Below are 14350 nucleotides of genomic sequence, written 5' to 3' on the forward strand. Positions count from 1 at the left end.
TCAGTGTTCACTATGAGTGATATAGACCTAATATTCTCAGTAATCCTGCCAGCGGACATATGGAAACGGATAAGGAAGGTAGATGATGAGATGGCCTATGGCGCCACTTGGGCAAATTTAATGCAGGAGAGTAGAAATAAAGAAGTAGGCGCGAAACCGGGACCGAATATGACGGTGTTACCGGCACGAATAGTACAAAATTGAAAGAATTTGTCCCAGAGAAAAGAATTAAATGGGACAAATTGACTGCGTGTTTTCAAGGTCAGGACTAGTTGGCTACAGATTATTTTAATAGATTTGAGGAAGTGTTTACAGACTTCAGTAGACAGGGTGTAAGCACGGAAGCGGGAAAAAGGTTATTTGTTGACAAATATGTGAGAGGATTAATACTCCCGATTCAAAACTTAATAATGACATCAGAAAGTGCATGGCAAGCGAAAACGTTAGGAGAAGTATTACACATGGCCCAATATTATGAAAATCGGGTGAATACAGAGAAAGAGAAGGAAGCGAAGGAAAGAACACATTTGAAAACAAGGGTGTTACTCGAGCAAGTATCAGGACACAACAGGGGAAGGGGAAATGCACAGCGCAGGAGTAATTTGAATATACACGGAGGGCCCTTGGGATTAAATCAATGTGCGTATTGCAGAGAGGAAGGACACTGGTGAGCGCAATGTCCACATTTACAAAATAGAGGTGGGTACGTTCAGAGAAGACAGCACAGAGGGCACCCAGGAACAAATGGCCACAACAGAAACCATATTTGTATTTTTGTTTATTTGTATTTGTTTATTTGTATTGCGCAACCTGCCCGAAGGCATCAGGGCGCATGTTTAGAAAGGTAGTTGCCAAAGAGTGTTACAAAGATAGGTACAAATAATACATTACATTATATATACAAGATTTAAAGCAAGAACAGTACCAGCGATCATAGATAATGCAAGGACTGGCAGAGAGGTCAAATATACAGTATGTACAGTGGGAGGCCTGGTTTCAGGTGACCGCTGTGAGACTTACAAGGCGGAGGTCAGTGCATCAGTGCATATGCAGCAGCACCAGAATAGTCAAGGGAATGGAGTACAGAATCAAGGCTAGGCTCTGAATCAAACTACTTTTACCCAGAATCAAAATCATCAGGTTATGCAAAATGGAAATAGAGGAAGAGGCGGGAACATTTTTGATACTCAAACAGGTGCATACTACAATAATAACAGTGACTACACTTCAGATGATGTGTTGCTACCCCAATAGGACAGCCCAAGACAGGGGTTGGAGCATGCTAATAGACACACCCAACCCTAAGGGCACAGTACTGAAAGAGCAATGGGAGAAAGATCTGGGCACAGATATAACAAAGAAGGAATGGGAAAGAATACTGGGCTTTCCTAAAGCGGTATCGAGGAATCATTGCTTCAAACTAATGCAATTGAACGTGCTATATCGCACATACATGACCCTGCACAGGATAGCCACGTTTAACAAGGGCGTGAGTCCACGATGCCCATGGTGTAGAGGCGAGGAAGCTGATCTTATACACATGTTTTGGGTGTGTGTGCGTGGAGAGGTTTCTGGGCAAGCATAGAACGTGCCTGCAGGGAGGCTGGAGAAGAAAGGTATGAGTGGTCACCGAAAGAATGCTGCTCCGTGCCTACCCCAGAATCATCAAATACAAACACGTGGTTAAGTTTACGGATATGGCCTGCATATTAGCCAAGAGAACCATCGCCATGTCCTGGAAAACTGCTGAGGGCCACAATATGAAAAATGGCGCAGGGAATTCGAAAGGTGGGCTGAGGCGGCGACCAAGGTGTGGATGGAAGGGGCGAACAGATCGGAGCCTGACAGCAATGATAAGTGGGTAGCATGAAAACCGCTGGTCTGGGACATTTTCACCCATCCGACGACGAACCCCCCTTGAGCGTGTCAATCAGGGAAAGAGACACGCACTACTTGCCCGAAAAACCACCCTATTGCACCCAACTGACAATGGTCAACCGTAGGACCTGGAGAGTGCACGGAAGAGTTGAGCCCCAGACACTGCAGCGTTTGCCCCAACTGACATTACGAACCTATACATGGCACGTGTTGGAAGTTGTTTGTTTGTTATTATTTGTTGTTACTAAAATACTGGTTTAAATGTAGGGCATGGGGAAAAGAGATATGTTGAAATGCATGGTTGTAACTATATAAATTCCAGTAAAAACATGTCAAAATAAATGAAGTCATGCCCCCTGGTGTTTGAATTAACTTTTTGGTTAAGCAAAAATCAGAAGCAGGAGTACGTATCAAGTCTCCTTAAAGAAGGAACTTTATGTTAGTTTACTGTTTATTTTTAGAGAGTGAGAAATAAAAGTAGGGTTTTGACACAGGACCGTGTTTCATACTTTAACAGACATCTTGACAGAACCTTTTAGTATTAGTTTGGAGGCAGGGAAACCCCTTTTAGAAGTTAGGGATAGCGAGGATCTCATTTCCATTTTCCTGAATAAAAGTCTATAACCAAAATCATGCCACTTTTGTGTCAGTCTCCTTCAATACCCTTACAAATCCCAGTCAGAAAATTGACCAGAATACGGGGATCTTCTTATTCCGTCCATGCACCCACCAACTGGAACCCGATTCCATTTATCATCCGCTGGATAGAGGATTACCTCGCTTTCCGGAAGGCACTCAAGACCTTGCTCTTCCCTGCTCCATCTTGATTGATCTAGTTCACCCCCTTGGTGAGCCATCGCTCCCGGACAAGTAGGTCGTGCTTAGAAACACTTGTGTACAGGCGCGTTATAAATTACATATCTTATCATAGGTGGGAGCACCAATGAGTCACTTGAGGAGACAACAAGACAGTGACTAGCCGGCACAGAAAGGATTCTAATCGATCCGTATGATACGTTCTACATACCCCCATTGAAACTAGGTACCAGCCTAGATTCTCTGGTGAGTATAGCACTCAATCTCAATGGAACATAGCTGTATACCTCCCTGGGCATGACCACCCACTCGCATACATCTGTAACAATCCACTACTCAACTTCATAAGGCACATCACCTCTGCCATTAGAATGCAGCTGAGTCCCATGAAAATAATTTGGTCTAGGTGGGCGCACAAGCAGTCTCTTTGACTCGCCTACTCTCCTGACAGTCTATCACAGCACCCATCCACTAGCCAGATCTCCATGGGTCACTGGCAGGGACTTAGCCGCCTCTTCTAACCTTCATGCTGGCAAAAATGTAAACACACATTCTAAAATCCTCTCAGTTCTCAGACCTCGGACTTCGGTCCTCCAAGTGCGTTAACCGAACAGTGCTTTGAGACCATAGCAATGGCATTAGGCACTTAACAAATGCCATTTAACATAACATAACTACTAATCTTTCAAAATTGGCTGTTTCTATGTATTTCAAATTAAGGAATTTAGTTTGCAGGGTGCTTTGACAATTCTAGCAACATCGTCACTGATTCTCTGTAGAGAATCTTCTCCTACGTGGCCAGAGAAAGGCAGAAGCTACCTGACACTGACCCTAGGGGTGACTGTCCACAGGAGGACCACAGAGGGGAAGACAAACTCCAGAGAGGCAAGAGAATACTAGACTTAAATAACCCTTCAGTGGTAACTCCTAGTAACACCCAAGGACTTATACAACACTCCTTTATGGCTTATTATTATGTAGATACTGAATTTCCAGGCTTTTCTAGCCAACAACATTATGCACCCTCCCCTTTTCCAGTACTGAGACGAGGAAGAGGGATGGAGTAATGAGAATGACCAAACACGGCAAACCCAGGCTGCCTTCTAGTCATTGGAAACTGCTAAATGAGACCGGAACACATAAAAAGGAGAGAGGGAGAGACAGAGCTTGCCACTGCCTCCGACTGGTGCTGATGCTGTAAGGGACACTGGAGGCGAGCAGAGAGCAAACTTCTGTTAAATAAAGCCCTTTAAACTTACTCTCGGGTTGTGTTTTCCCTCTGCCATGTGGCACCGGTTTCCATGCTTTCCTGCACCGACTCGGCATCCTACCTAAGACCAATACCTGGGCAATTCTCAGTCATCAAGATCAGTGGGGTCAAGAAGGACAGGTAAGGGGTGGGACCAGGATGATTTATTACACGGCCCACGGTAGCGGAAGTGTAGTTATGGTTAAGTTGCTAAACCCATAGGAGGACCACTTTTTCGGCGGCTTATAACTTGGCTCCCCCTGCAGGAATCCTCACCAAACTTTGCAAAAACAGTATATGGCCTGCTCTGAATTTCTTCGCCAAGTTTGTTGAGGTTTCGTGCAGGGAGGGAGTTAGAGTGGGGTCAGAAAACATTTTTTTTTCCATGGTCTGAATGGGCAAAAACGTTGTGCACGGGTACAGCCCAAACGGCTGGACGGATTTGCACCAAATTTGCGGCAGGAGCGGGGGCTTGGGTCAGAAAGCGTGCTTTCGTGTGTTTGGTGGAAATCCGACCAGTACATTTGTTGCAAAGAAGTGAAATGTACGTCTCAAAAAAAAGGTAATTTCTGGCTCCACTCCACGGACCCATTTCCTTGTACGCTCCGAAGACAGAAGTCTCATTGGCTTGCAGTACACCGTGCTGTCAGTGAACTTTGGACAGGGGCCGGTGGTTGGCTGGAGGGAAGCGTGTTGTGCGTCAAAGTTTTTGGGAAATGCTGCCATGGTGTATCGGAGGAGAGTGCGGCGCCGAAAAGGACTGACAATCATAATGTACAGCATGTGGTGGTGGGAAGAAGGGAGGATAAAGAGTGGGGGAGAGAGAAGCGGAACATAGGATACATTTGTTCAGGTCGAAGAAGACGGTGGTGTGCGAGTGGTGTACGCGAGCACTGCACCAATTTGGCAGTGCCGGAAGGGGTTGGAAAACATAGTTTACAGGATTGGGTGGGTGAAAGAGGGGGTGAACATTTTGGGGGAGTGAAAAGTGGAAGATATGATACATTTGGTCGAAGAAGACAATGGAGTGTGAGTGGTGTATGCGAGCCATTCGGCAATTTGCGGATAGCTCCTGAGAGGAGAACCTTCTGTGGCGACTGCGTTGGCGCTCCATTGGAACGTGGACTGCATTTCAGATGATGCGCAGAAAGTGAAAATGTGTTGTGCTGCTGCTTAGGGGTGTCAGTGCTTATGTATACTTTGTGGGTCTCCCTTGCGGTATGGCGGTGGGTGGGCTGTCGGTGGCAGTGATACATTTGTGAAGTACGGTACGTGGCCAAATGTTGCCATGCATGCCTGCATTGCCTTGTAGTGGTTGTGGGCAAGACCCATGCATGGGAGGGCAGTGCGGCATTTTGTGTACAGCTCATCGGGGGCTACCTTCTGTACACAAGAGGCTAGGCCTTGTCCACAGCCTTGCTTCAGGGAGGGCAGTTAGACATTGCCACATGGAAGGATTTTTTTACCATCACAGTTTTGCGATAAGGACCTTTTACGCAGCTACTCACATATACTTCATTGGCAGGTAGCTGCACTGGCCACTATCATTTTTGGGTGAGTATAGGCAGACTCCGTTGGGGAAGGAGAGTGATTTGGAGACATGATGAGGATGTTTGCATTCAGTGTACTATGAGGTCTTGTGCCTGCAAAGCCCCTACCTGTAGTCAGGAAAGCTATGTGGCCACATGTTACCAGGCATGGCACTATTGCCTTCTAGTGGGCGTGTGCAAGGACTAGCATCTTGGGTGCATGGGCGGAGGCCGTAGGATGGTGTGGGTTCCCATTGTGTTGAGGCGATGGGAAGGGGTGTTGGAGGCAGTGGTGCGTTTGTCAAGTATGGAATGTGGCGCCATGTTCCCCTGCATGCCTCCATTGCCTTGTAGTGGTTGTGGGCAAGGCCTAGGCGTTTGAGCGCATGGGCGCAGGCCATAGGCCTCCGCATGTACCCAAGAGGCTAGGCCTTGTCCACAGCCTTGCTTCAGGGAGAGCAGTTAGACATTGCCACATGGAAGGATTTTTTTGCCATCACAGTTTTGCGATAGGGACCTTTTACGCAGCTACTCATATATACTGTCGATCCAGAAAAACAGACACCCCTTGATCATGGGGAAATGTACTATGTTGGCCGAAGACCAACAGTCTCATGCTCTAAGTGTTAGGAATACATAATCATAAGCTTGACCGAAGTGCGGCCATTTTAAGGTGACAAAAAATTGCCATCTTGTTTTCTTTAACGTTTGCTTATTGCTTTCTGTTGTAAATGCTTCGCTGACATGATATTCTGCTTTACCAGTGTGCAATGCAAGGCCAAGGGAAATATGCTGAAACAGAACGTAGCAACCCTGATATAAATACCCGGTCTCCTCCCGCGCGCTATCCTTGAAAGAGGGCAGCGAGGCATCCTAATCAGCCCACAGGTGTCAGTGTGTCTCGAAAACACAGTGAAAATACTCGGAACGAACATTAAATTGCTTGAATTATGTTCTTCTTTGCGGACCCCCCTCCTCAAGCCCTGTACAGTCCTGGAGAGCGAGTTGACCCCCAGGACCCAAATAGAAACTAGGAGATTGGAAGGCCTGGAATGTGGCTCTCCCCCCGCATGCAGCTTGCTAGCGAGAGCGGAAGCATTCTGTTCTTTTCAACAAAGACTTATGTCTGCAGCCTTACAAAATTGCAAACTGCTGCTAAAAGAAATGTTTGAGGTGTCATACTCGTCACGATTGTCAATCATCATGCTCAGTTCAAAGGAGATGTGGAAGGGGCGGTTTTTGATGTGACATTACTGATTGTAAGTTGTTAGTTTTGTATATATGTAACTGATGTTTGTGTCTCGCTCTCTTGCGTCTCCCGAGGTCTGTTAGACACACGTCACGGGGCATGAGACCAGTTGGCCAACTGAGACTATTTACTTTGCAATAAACCCTAGCTTTTGGGAATAAAACCTTGTGTCTGGCGTATCATTTTGTGTGTGGTGACTGTGCCTTGTTTACACATTCGAGGGTCCCTCAGGGGCCCCTTCAAGATGGTGCCCGAATAGGGACCCTCCCACACTTGTTCCATCGTGTACGTTGCAAAATAAGGAAGGCGGTAAGAACGGCGAGGACGGGAATGATCGAGCCCGGATCAAGAGGTGTTTGGGGCGCTCCTGCGTAAGCGATGAGACTCCTTTCTGCAGATCTGCACACAGCTGACCCCTGATCAACGTGCCCGGCCAGTGAACAAGGAGGCGAGGGTCCCTAAACGAGGCAGAGCCGAGATACACAGACATGACGTCATTGGTTGCGTCAGTATACGGACAAATTGTATCTTGGAAAGACAAATTGACTAATCAGGTGAGTCATGCCCCGATTCGTAAGTAATCCTGATATTGGTTGAGAGTTGATTTTGCAAAATCAAACACCCAGAGTAAGTTTGATTAACCAAGGGTAAGATTAAAACATGCCTGGGGTATTGTCCACTCTAGCGGGGTTTTCCGCTGCGGCGGACACTCTTTGGAAACTGGCCAGGTTGCACCTCCGGGGGGAACGCCAGCTTATGATATGTATGTGAAATATGGTGTGGGAGCGATAATGTTTTGTGAAATTTGGCTTAAGCAAACCAGAAAGCAGGAAGATCTTCAGTGGCCGAGCAATGGGAGTGTTGAGATGGACCGAATAGATAACCTGGAAAAGGTTTTGATAAGTAAAAAAACACACCCTGCAGCACTCGATATCCTTAGAGATTGGAGGAGGGAAGCGATGGTCCGATTTAGAAGTAGAGAGAAACATGCGCGCAGGCATAAATCAAAATCAGAAAAGGAGGAGGAGGAGTGGAGTAATAGCTTGAGGAAAGCAAATAGATGCGGCCAGTTAAATATCGAGAAAATATATCCACAAAGAGAGTTGCACTCATCCGACGAATTGATAAATAAAATATTAACTGAAACGAAACACGGCCCGAGAATAGAAACTAAAAAGACTACGTCAGTAGTTGCTGCTCAGCCCCTCCCAACCCCAGCACAGCCACAGGCTGTATCAGTAACCGCGCCGCCCACTAGTCAGCCTGCCCTGAGGGTTTCGCAATTACCACAGCCCCAACAGACAGGGGTTGGAACATGCTAATAGACACACCCAACCCTAAGGGCACAGTACTGAAAGAGCAATGGGAGAAAGATCTGGGCACAGATATAACAAAGAAGGAATGGGAAAGAATACTGGGCTTTCCTAAAGCGGTATCGAGGAATCATTGCTTCAAACTAATGCAATTGAACGTGCTATATCGCACATACATGACCCCGCACAGGATAGCCATGTTTAACAAGGGCGTGAGTCCACGATGCCCATGGTGTAGAGGCGAGGAAGCTGATCTTATACACATGTTATGGGTGTGTGTGCGTGGAGAGGTTTCTGGGCAAGCATAGAACGTGCCTGCAGGGAGGCTGGAGAAGAAAGGTATGAGTGGTCACCGAAAGAATGCCTGCTCCGTGCCTACCCCAGAATCATCAAATACAAACACGTGGTTAAGTTTACGGATATGGCCTGCATATTAGCCAAGAGAACCATCGCCATGTCCTGGAAAACTGCTGAGGGCCACAATATGAAAAATGGCGCAGGGAATTCGAAAGGTGGGCTGAGGCGGAGACCAAGGTGTGGATGGAAGGGGCGAACAGATCGGAGCCTGACAGCAATGATAAGTGGGTAGCATGAAAACCGCTGGTCTGGGACATTTTCACCCATCCGACGACGAACCCCCCTTGAGCGTGTCAATCAGGGAAAGAGACACGCACTACTTGCCCGAAAAACCACCCTATTGCACCCAACTGACAATGGTCAACCGTAGGACCTGGAGAGTGCACGGAAGAGTTGAGCCCCAGACACTGCAGCGTTTGCCCCAACTGACATTACGAACCTATACATGGCACGTGTTGGAAGTTGTTTGTTTGTTATTATTTGTTGTTACTAAAATACTGGTTTAAATGTAGGGCATGGGGAAAAGAGATATGTTGAAATGCATGGTTGTAACTATATAAATTCCAGTAAAAACATGTCAAAATAAATGAAGTCATGCCCCCTGGTGTTTGAATTAACTTTTTGGTTAAGCAAAAATCAGAAGCAGGAGAACGTATCAAGTCTCCTTAAAGAAGGAACTTTATGTTAGTTTACTGTTTATTTTTAGAGAGTGAGAAATAAAAGTAGGGTTTTGACACAGGACCGTGTTTCATACTTTAACAGACATCTTGACAGAACCTTTTAGTATTAGTTTGGAGGCAGGGAAACCCCTTTTAGAAGTTAGGGATAGCGAGGATCTCATTTCCATTTTCCTGAATAAAAGTCTATAACCAAAATCATGCCACTTTTGTGTCAGTCTCCTTCAATACCCTTACAAATCCCAGTCAGAAAATTGACCAGAATACGGGGATCTTCTTATTCCGTCCATGCACCCACCAACTGGAACCCGATTCCATTTATCATCCGCTGGATAGAGGATTACCTCGCTTTCCGGAAGGCACTCAAGACCTTGCTCTTCCCTGCTCCATCTTGATTGATCTAGTCCACCCCCTTGGTGAGCCATTGCTCCCGGACAAGTAGGTCGTGCTTAGAAACACTTGTGTACAGGCGCGTTATAAATTACATATCTTATCATAGGTGGGAGCACCAATGAGTCACTTGAGGAGACAACAAGACATTGACTAGCCGGCACAGAAAGGATTCTAATCGATCCGTATGATACGTTCTACATACCCCCATTAAAACTAGGTACCAGCCTAGATTCTCTGGTGAGTATAGCACTCAATCTCAATGGAACATAGCTGTATACCTCCCTGGGCATGACCACCCACTCGCATACATCTGTAACAATCCACTACTCAACTTCATAAGGCACATCACCTCTGCCATTAGAATGCAGCTGAGTCCCATGAAAATAATTTGGTCTAGGTGGGCGCACAAGCAGTCTCTTTGACTCGCCTACTCTCCTGACAGTCTATCACAGCACCCATCCACTAGCCAGATCTCCATGGGTCACTGGCAGGGACTTAGCCGCCTCTTCTAACCTTCATGCTGGCAAAAATGTAAACACACATTCTAAAATCCTCTCAGTTCTCAGACCTCGGACTTCGGTCCTCCAAGTGCGTTAACCGAACAGTGCTTTGAGACCATAGCAATGGCATTAGGCACTTAACAAATGCCATTTAACATAACATAACTACTAATCTTTCAAAATTGGCTGTTTCTATGTATTTCAAATTAAGGAATTTAGTTTGCAGGGTGCTTTGACAATTCTAGCAACATCGTCACTGATTCTCTGTAGAGAATCTTCTCCTACGTGGCCAGAGAAAGGCAGAAGCTACCTGACACTGACCCTAGGGGTGACTGTCCACAGGAGGACCACAGAGGGGAAGACAAACTCCAGAGAGGCAAGAGAATACTAGACTTAAATAACCCTTCAGTGGTAACTCCTAGTAACACCCAAGGACTTATACAACACTCCTTTATGGCTTATTATTATGTAGATACTGAATTTCCAGGCTTTTCTAGCCAACAACATTATGCACCCTCCCCTTTTCCAGTACTGAGACGAGGAAGAGGGATGGAGTAATGAGAATGACCAAACACGGCAAACCCAGGCTGCCTTCTAGTCATTGGAAACTGCTAAATGAGACCGGAACACATAAAAAGGAGAGAGGGAGAGACAGAGCTTGCCACTGCCTCCGACTGGTGCTGATGCTGTAAGGGACACTGGAGGCGAGCAGAGAGCAAACTTCTGTTAAATAAAGCCCTTTAAACTTACTCTCGGGTTGTGTTTTCCCTCTGCCATGTGGCACCGGTTTCCATGATTTCCTGCACCGACTCGGCATCCTACCTAAGACCAATACCTGGGCAATTCTCAGTCATCAAGATCAGTGGGGTCAAGAAGGACAGGTAAGGGGTGGGACCAGGATGATTTATTACACGGCCCACGGTAGCGGATGTGTAGTTATGGTTAAGTTGCTAAACCCATAGGAGGACCACTTTTTCGGCGGCTTATAACTTGGCTCCCCCTGCAGGAATCCTCACCAAACTTTGCAAAAACAGTATATGGCCTGCTCTGAATTTCTTCGCCAAGTTTGTTGAGGTTTCGTGCAGGGAGGGAGTTAGAGTGGGGTCAGAAAACATTTTTTTTTCCATGGTCTGAATGGGCAAAAACGTTGTGCACGGGTACAGCCCAAACGGCTGGACGGATTTGCACCAAATTTGCGGCAGGAGCGGGGGCTTGGGTCAGAAAGCGTGCTTTCGTGTGTTTGTTGGAAATCCGACCAGTACATTTGTTGCAAAGAAGTGAAATGTACGTCTCAAAAAAAAGGTAATTTCTGGCTCCACTCCACGGACCCATTTCCTTGTACGCTCCGAAGACAGAAGTCTCATTGGCTTGCAGTACACCGTGCTGTCAGTGAACTTTGGACAGGGGCCGGTGGTTGGCTGGAGGGAAGCGTGTTGTGCGTCAAAGTTTTTGGGAAATGCTGCCATGGTGTATCGGAGGAGAGTGCGGCGCTGAAAAGGACTGACAATCATAATGTACAGCATGTGGTGGTGGGAAGAAGGGAGGATAAAGAGTGGGGGAGAGAGAAGTGGAACATAGGATACATTTGTTCAGGTCGAAGAAGACGGTGGTGTGCGAGTGGTGTACGCGAGCACTGCACCAATTTGGCAGTGCCGGAAGGGGTTGGAAAACATAGTTTACAGGATTGGGTGGGTGAAAGAGGGGGTGAACATTTTGGGGGAGTGAAAAGTGGAAGATATGATACATTTGGTCGAAGAAGACAATGGAGTGTGAGTGGTGTATGCGAGCCATTCGGCAATTTGCGGATAGCTCCTGAGAGGAGAACCTTCTGTGGCGACTGCGTTGGCGCTCCATTGGAACGTGGACTGCATTTCAGATGATGCGCAGAAAGTGAAAATGTGTTGTGCTGCTGCCTAGGGGTGTCAGTGCTTATGTATACTTTGTGGGTCTCCCTTGCGGTATGGCGGTGGGTGGGCTGTCGGTGGCAGTGATACATTTGTGAAGTACGGTACGTGGCCAAATGTTGCCATGCATGCCTGCATTGCCTTGTAGTGGTTGTGGGCAAGACCCACCCCCGCAATGCAATGCCTCCATGCATGGGAGGGCAGTGCGGCATTTTGTGTACAGCTCATCGGGGGCTACCTTCTGTACACAAGAGGCTAGGCCTTGTCCACAGCCTTGCTTCAGGGAGGGCAGTTAGACATTGCCACATGGAAGGATTTTTTTACCATCACAGTTTTGCGATAAGGACCTTTTACGCAGCTACTCACATATACTTCATTGGCAGGTAGCTGCACTGGCCACTATCATTTTTGGGTGAGTATAGGCAGACTCCGTTGGGGAAGGAGAGTGATTTGGAGACATGATGAGGATGTTTGCATTCAGTGTACTATGAGGTCTTGTGCCTGCAAAGCCCCTACCTGTAGTCAGGAAAGCTATGTGGCCACATGTTACCAGGCATGGCACTATTGCCTTCTAGTGGGCGTGTGCAAGGACTAGCATCTTGGGTGCATGGGCGGAGGCCGTAGGATGGTGTGGGTTCCCATTGTGTTGAGGCGATGGGAAGGGGTGTTGGAGGCAGTGGTACGTTTGTCAAGTATGGAATGTGGCGCCATGTTCCCCTGCATGCCTCCATTGCCTTGTAGTGGTTGTGGGCAAGGCCTAGGCGTTTGAGCGCATGGGCGCAGGCCATAGGCCTCCGCATGTACCCAAGAGGCTAGGCCTTGTCCACAGCCTTGCTTCAGGGAGAGCAGTTAGACATTGCCACATGGAAGGATTTTTTTGCCATCACAGTTTTGCGATAGGGACCTTTTACGCAGCTACTCATATATACTGTCGATCCAGAAAAACAGACACCCCTTGATCATGGGGAAATGTACTATGTTGGCCGAAGACCAACAGTCTCATGCTCTAAGTGTTAGGAATACATAATCATAAGCTTGACCGAAGTGCGGCCATTTTAAGGTGACAAAAAATTGCCATCTTGTTTTCTTTAACGTTTGCTTATTGCTTTCTGTTGTAAATGCTTCGCTGACATGATATTCTGCTTTACCAGTGTGCAATGCAAGGCCAAGGGAAATATGCTGAAACAGAACGTAGCAACCCTGATATAAATACCCGGTCTCCTCCCGCGCGCTATCCTTGAAAGAGGGCAGCGAGGCATCCTAATCAGCCCACAGGTGTCAGTGTGTCTCGAAAACACAGTGAAAATACTCGGAACGAACATTAAATTGCTTGAATTATGTTCTTCTTTGCGGACCCCCCTCCTCGAGCCCTGTACAGTCCTGGAGAGCGAGTTGACCCCCAGGACCCAAATAGAAACTAGGAGATTGGAAGGCCTGGAATGTGGCTCTCCCCCCGCATGCAGCTTGCTAGCGAGAGCGGAAGCATTCTGTTATTTTCAACAAAGACTTATGTCTGCAGCCTTACAAAATTGCAAACTGCTGCTAAAAGAAATGTTTGAGGTGTCATACTCGTCACGATTGTCAATCATCATGCTCAGTTCAAAGGAGATGTGGAAGGGGCGGTTTTTGATGTGACATTACTGATTGTAAGTTGTTAGTTTTGTATATATGTAACTGATGTTTGTGTCTCGCTCTCTTGCGTCTCCCGAGGTCTGTTAGACACACGTCACGGGGCATGAGACCAGTTGGCCAACTGAGACTATTTACTTTGCAATAAACCCTAGCTTTTGGGAATAAAACCTTGTGTCTGGCGTATCATTTTGTGTGTGGTGACTGTGCCTTGTTTACACATTCGAGGGTCCCTCAGGGGCCCCTTCAAGATGGTGCCCGAATAGGGACCCTCCCACACTTGTTCCATCGTGTACGTTGCAAAATAAGGAAGGCGGTAAGAACGGCGAGGACGGGAATGATCGAGCCCGGATCAAGAGGTGTTTGGGGCGCTCCTGCGTAAGCGATGAGACTCCTTTCTGCAGATCTGCACACAGCTGACCCCTGATCAACGTGCCCGGCCAGTGAACAAGGAGGCGAGGGTCCCTAAACGAGGCAGAGCCGAGATACACAGACATGACGTCATTGGTTGCGTCAGTATACGGACAAATTGTATCTTGGAAAGACAAATTGACTAATCAGGTGAGTCATGCCCCGATTCGTAAGTAATCCTGATATTGGTTGAGAGTTGATTTTGCAAAATCAAACACCCAGAATAAGTTTGATTAACCAAGGGTAAGATTAAAACATGCCTGGGGTATTGTCCACTCTAGCGGGGTTTTCCGCTGCGGCGGACACTCTTTGGAAACTGGCCAGGTTGCACCTCCGGGGGGAACGCCAGCTTATGATATGTATGTGAAATATGGTGTGGGAGCGATAATGTTTTGTGAAATTTGGCTTAAGCAAACCAGAAAGCAGGAAGATCTTCAGTGGCCGA

Source organism: Ambystoma mexicanum, chromosome 11 (assembly GCF_040938575.1).
Source record: "Ambystoma mexicanum isolate Mex_15411 chromosome 11, UKY_AmexF1_1, whole genome shotgun sequence".
Taxonomy (NCBI): Eukaryota; Metazoa; Chordata; class Amphibia; order Caudata; family Ambystomatidae; genus Ambystoma; species Ambystoma mexicanum.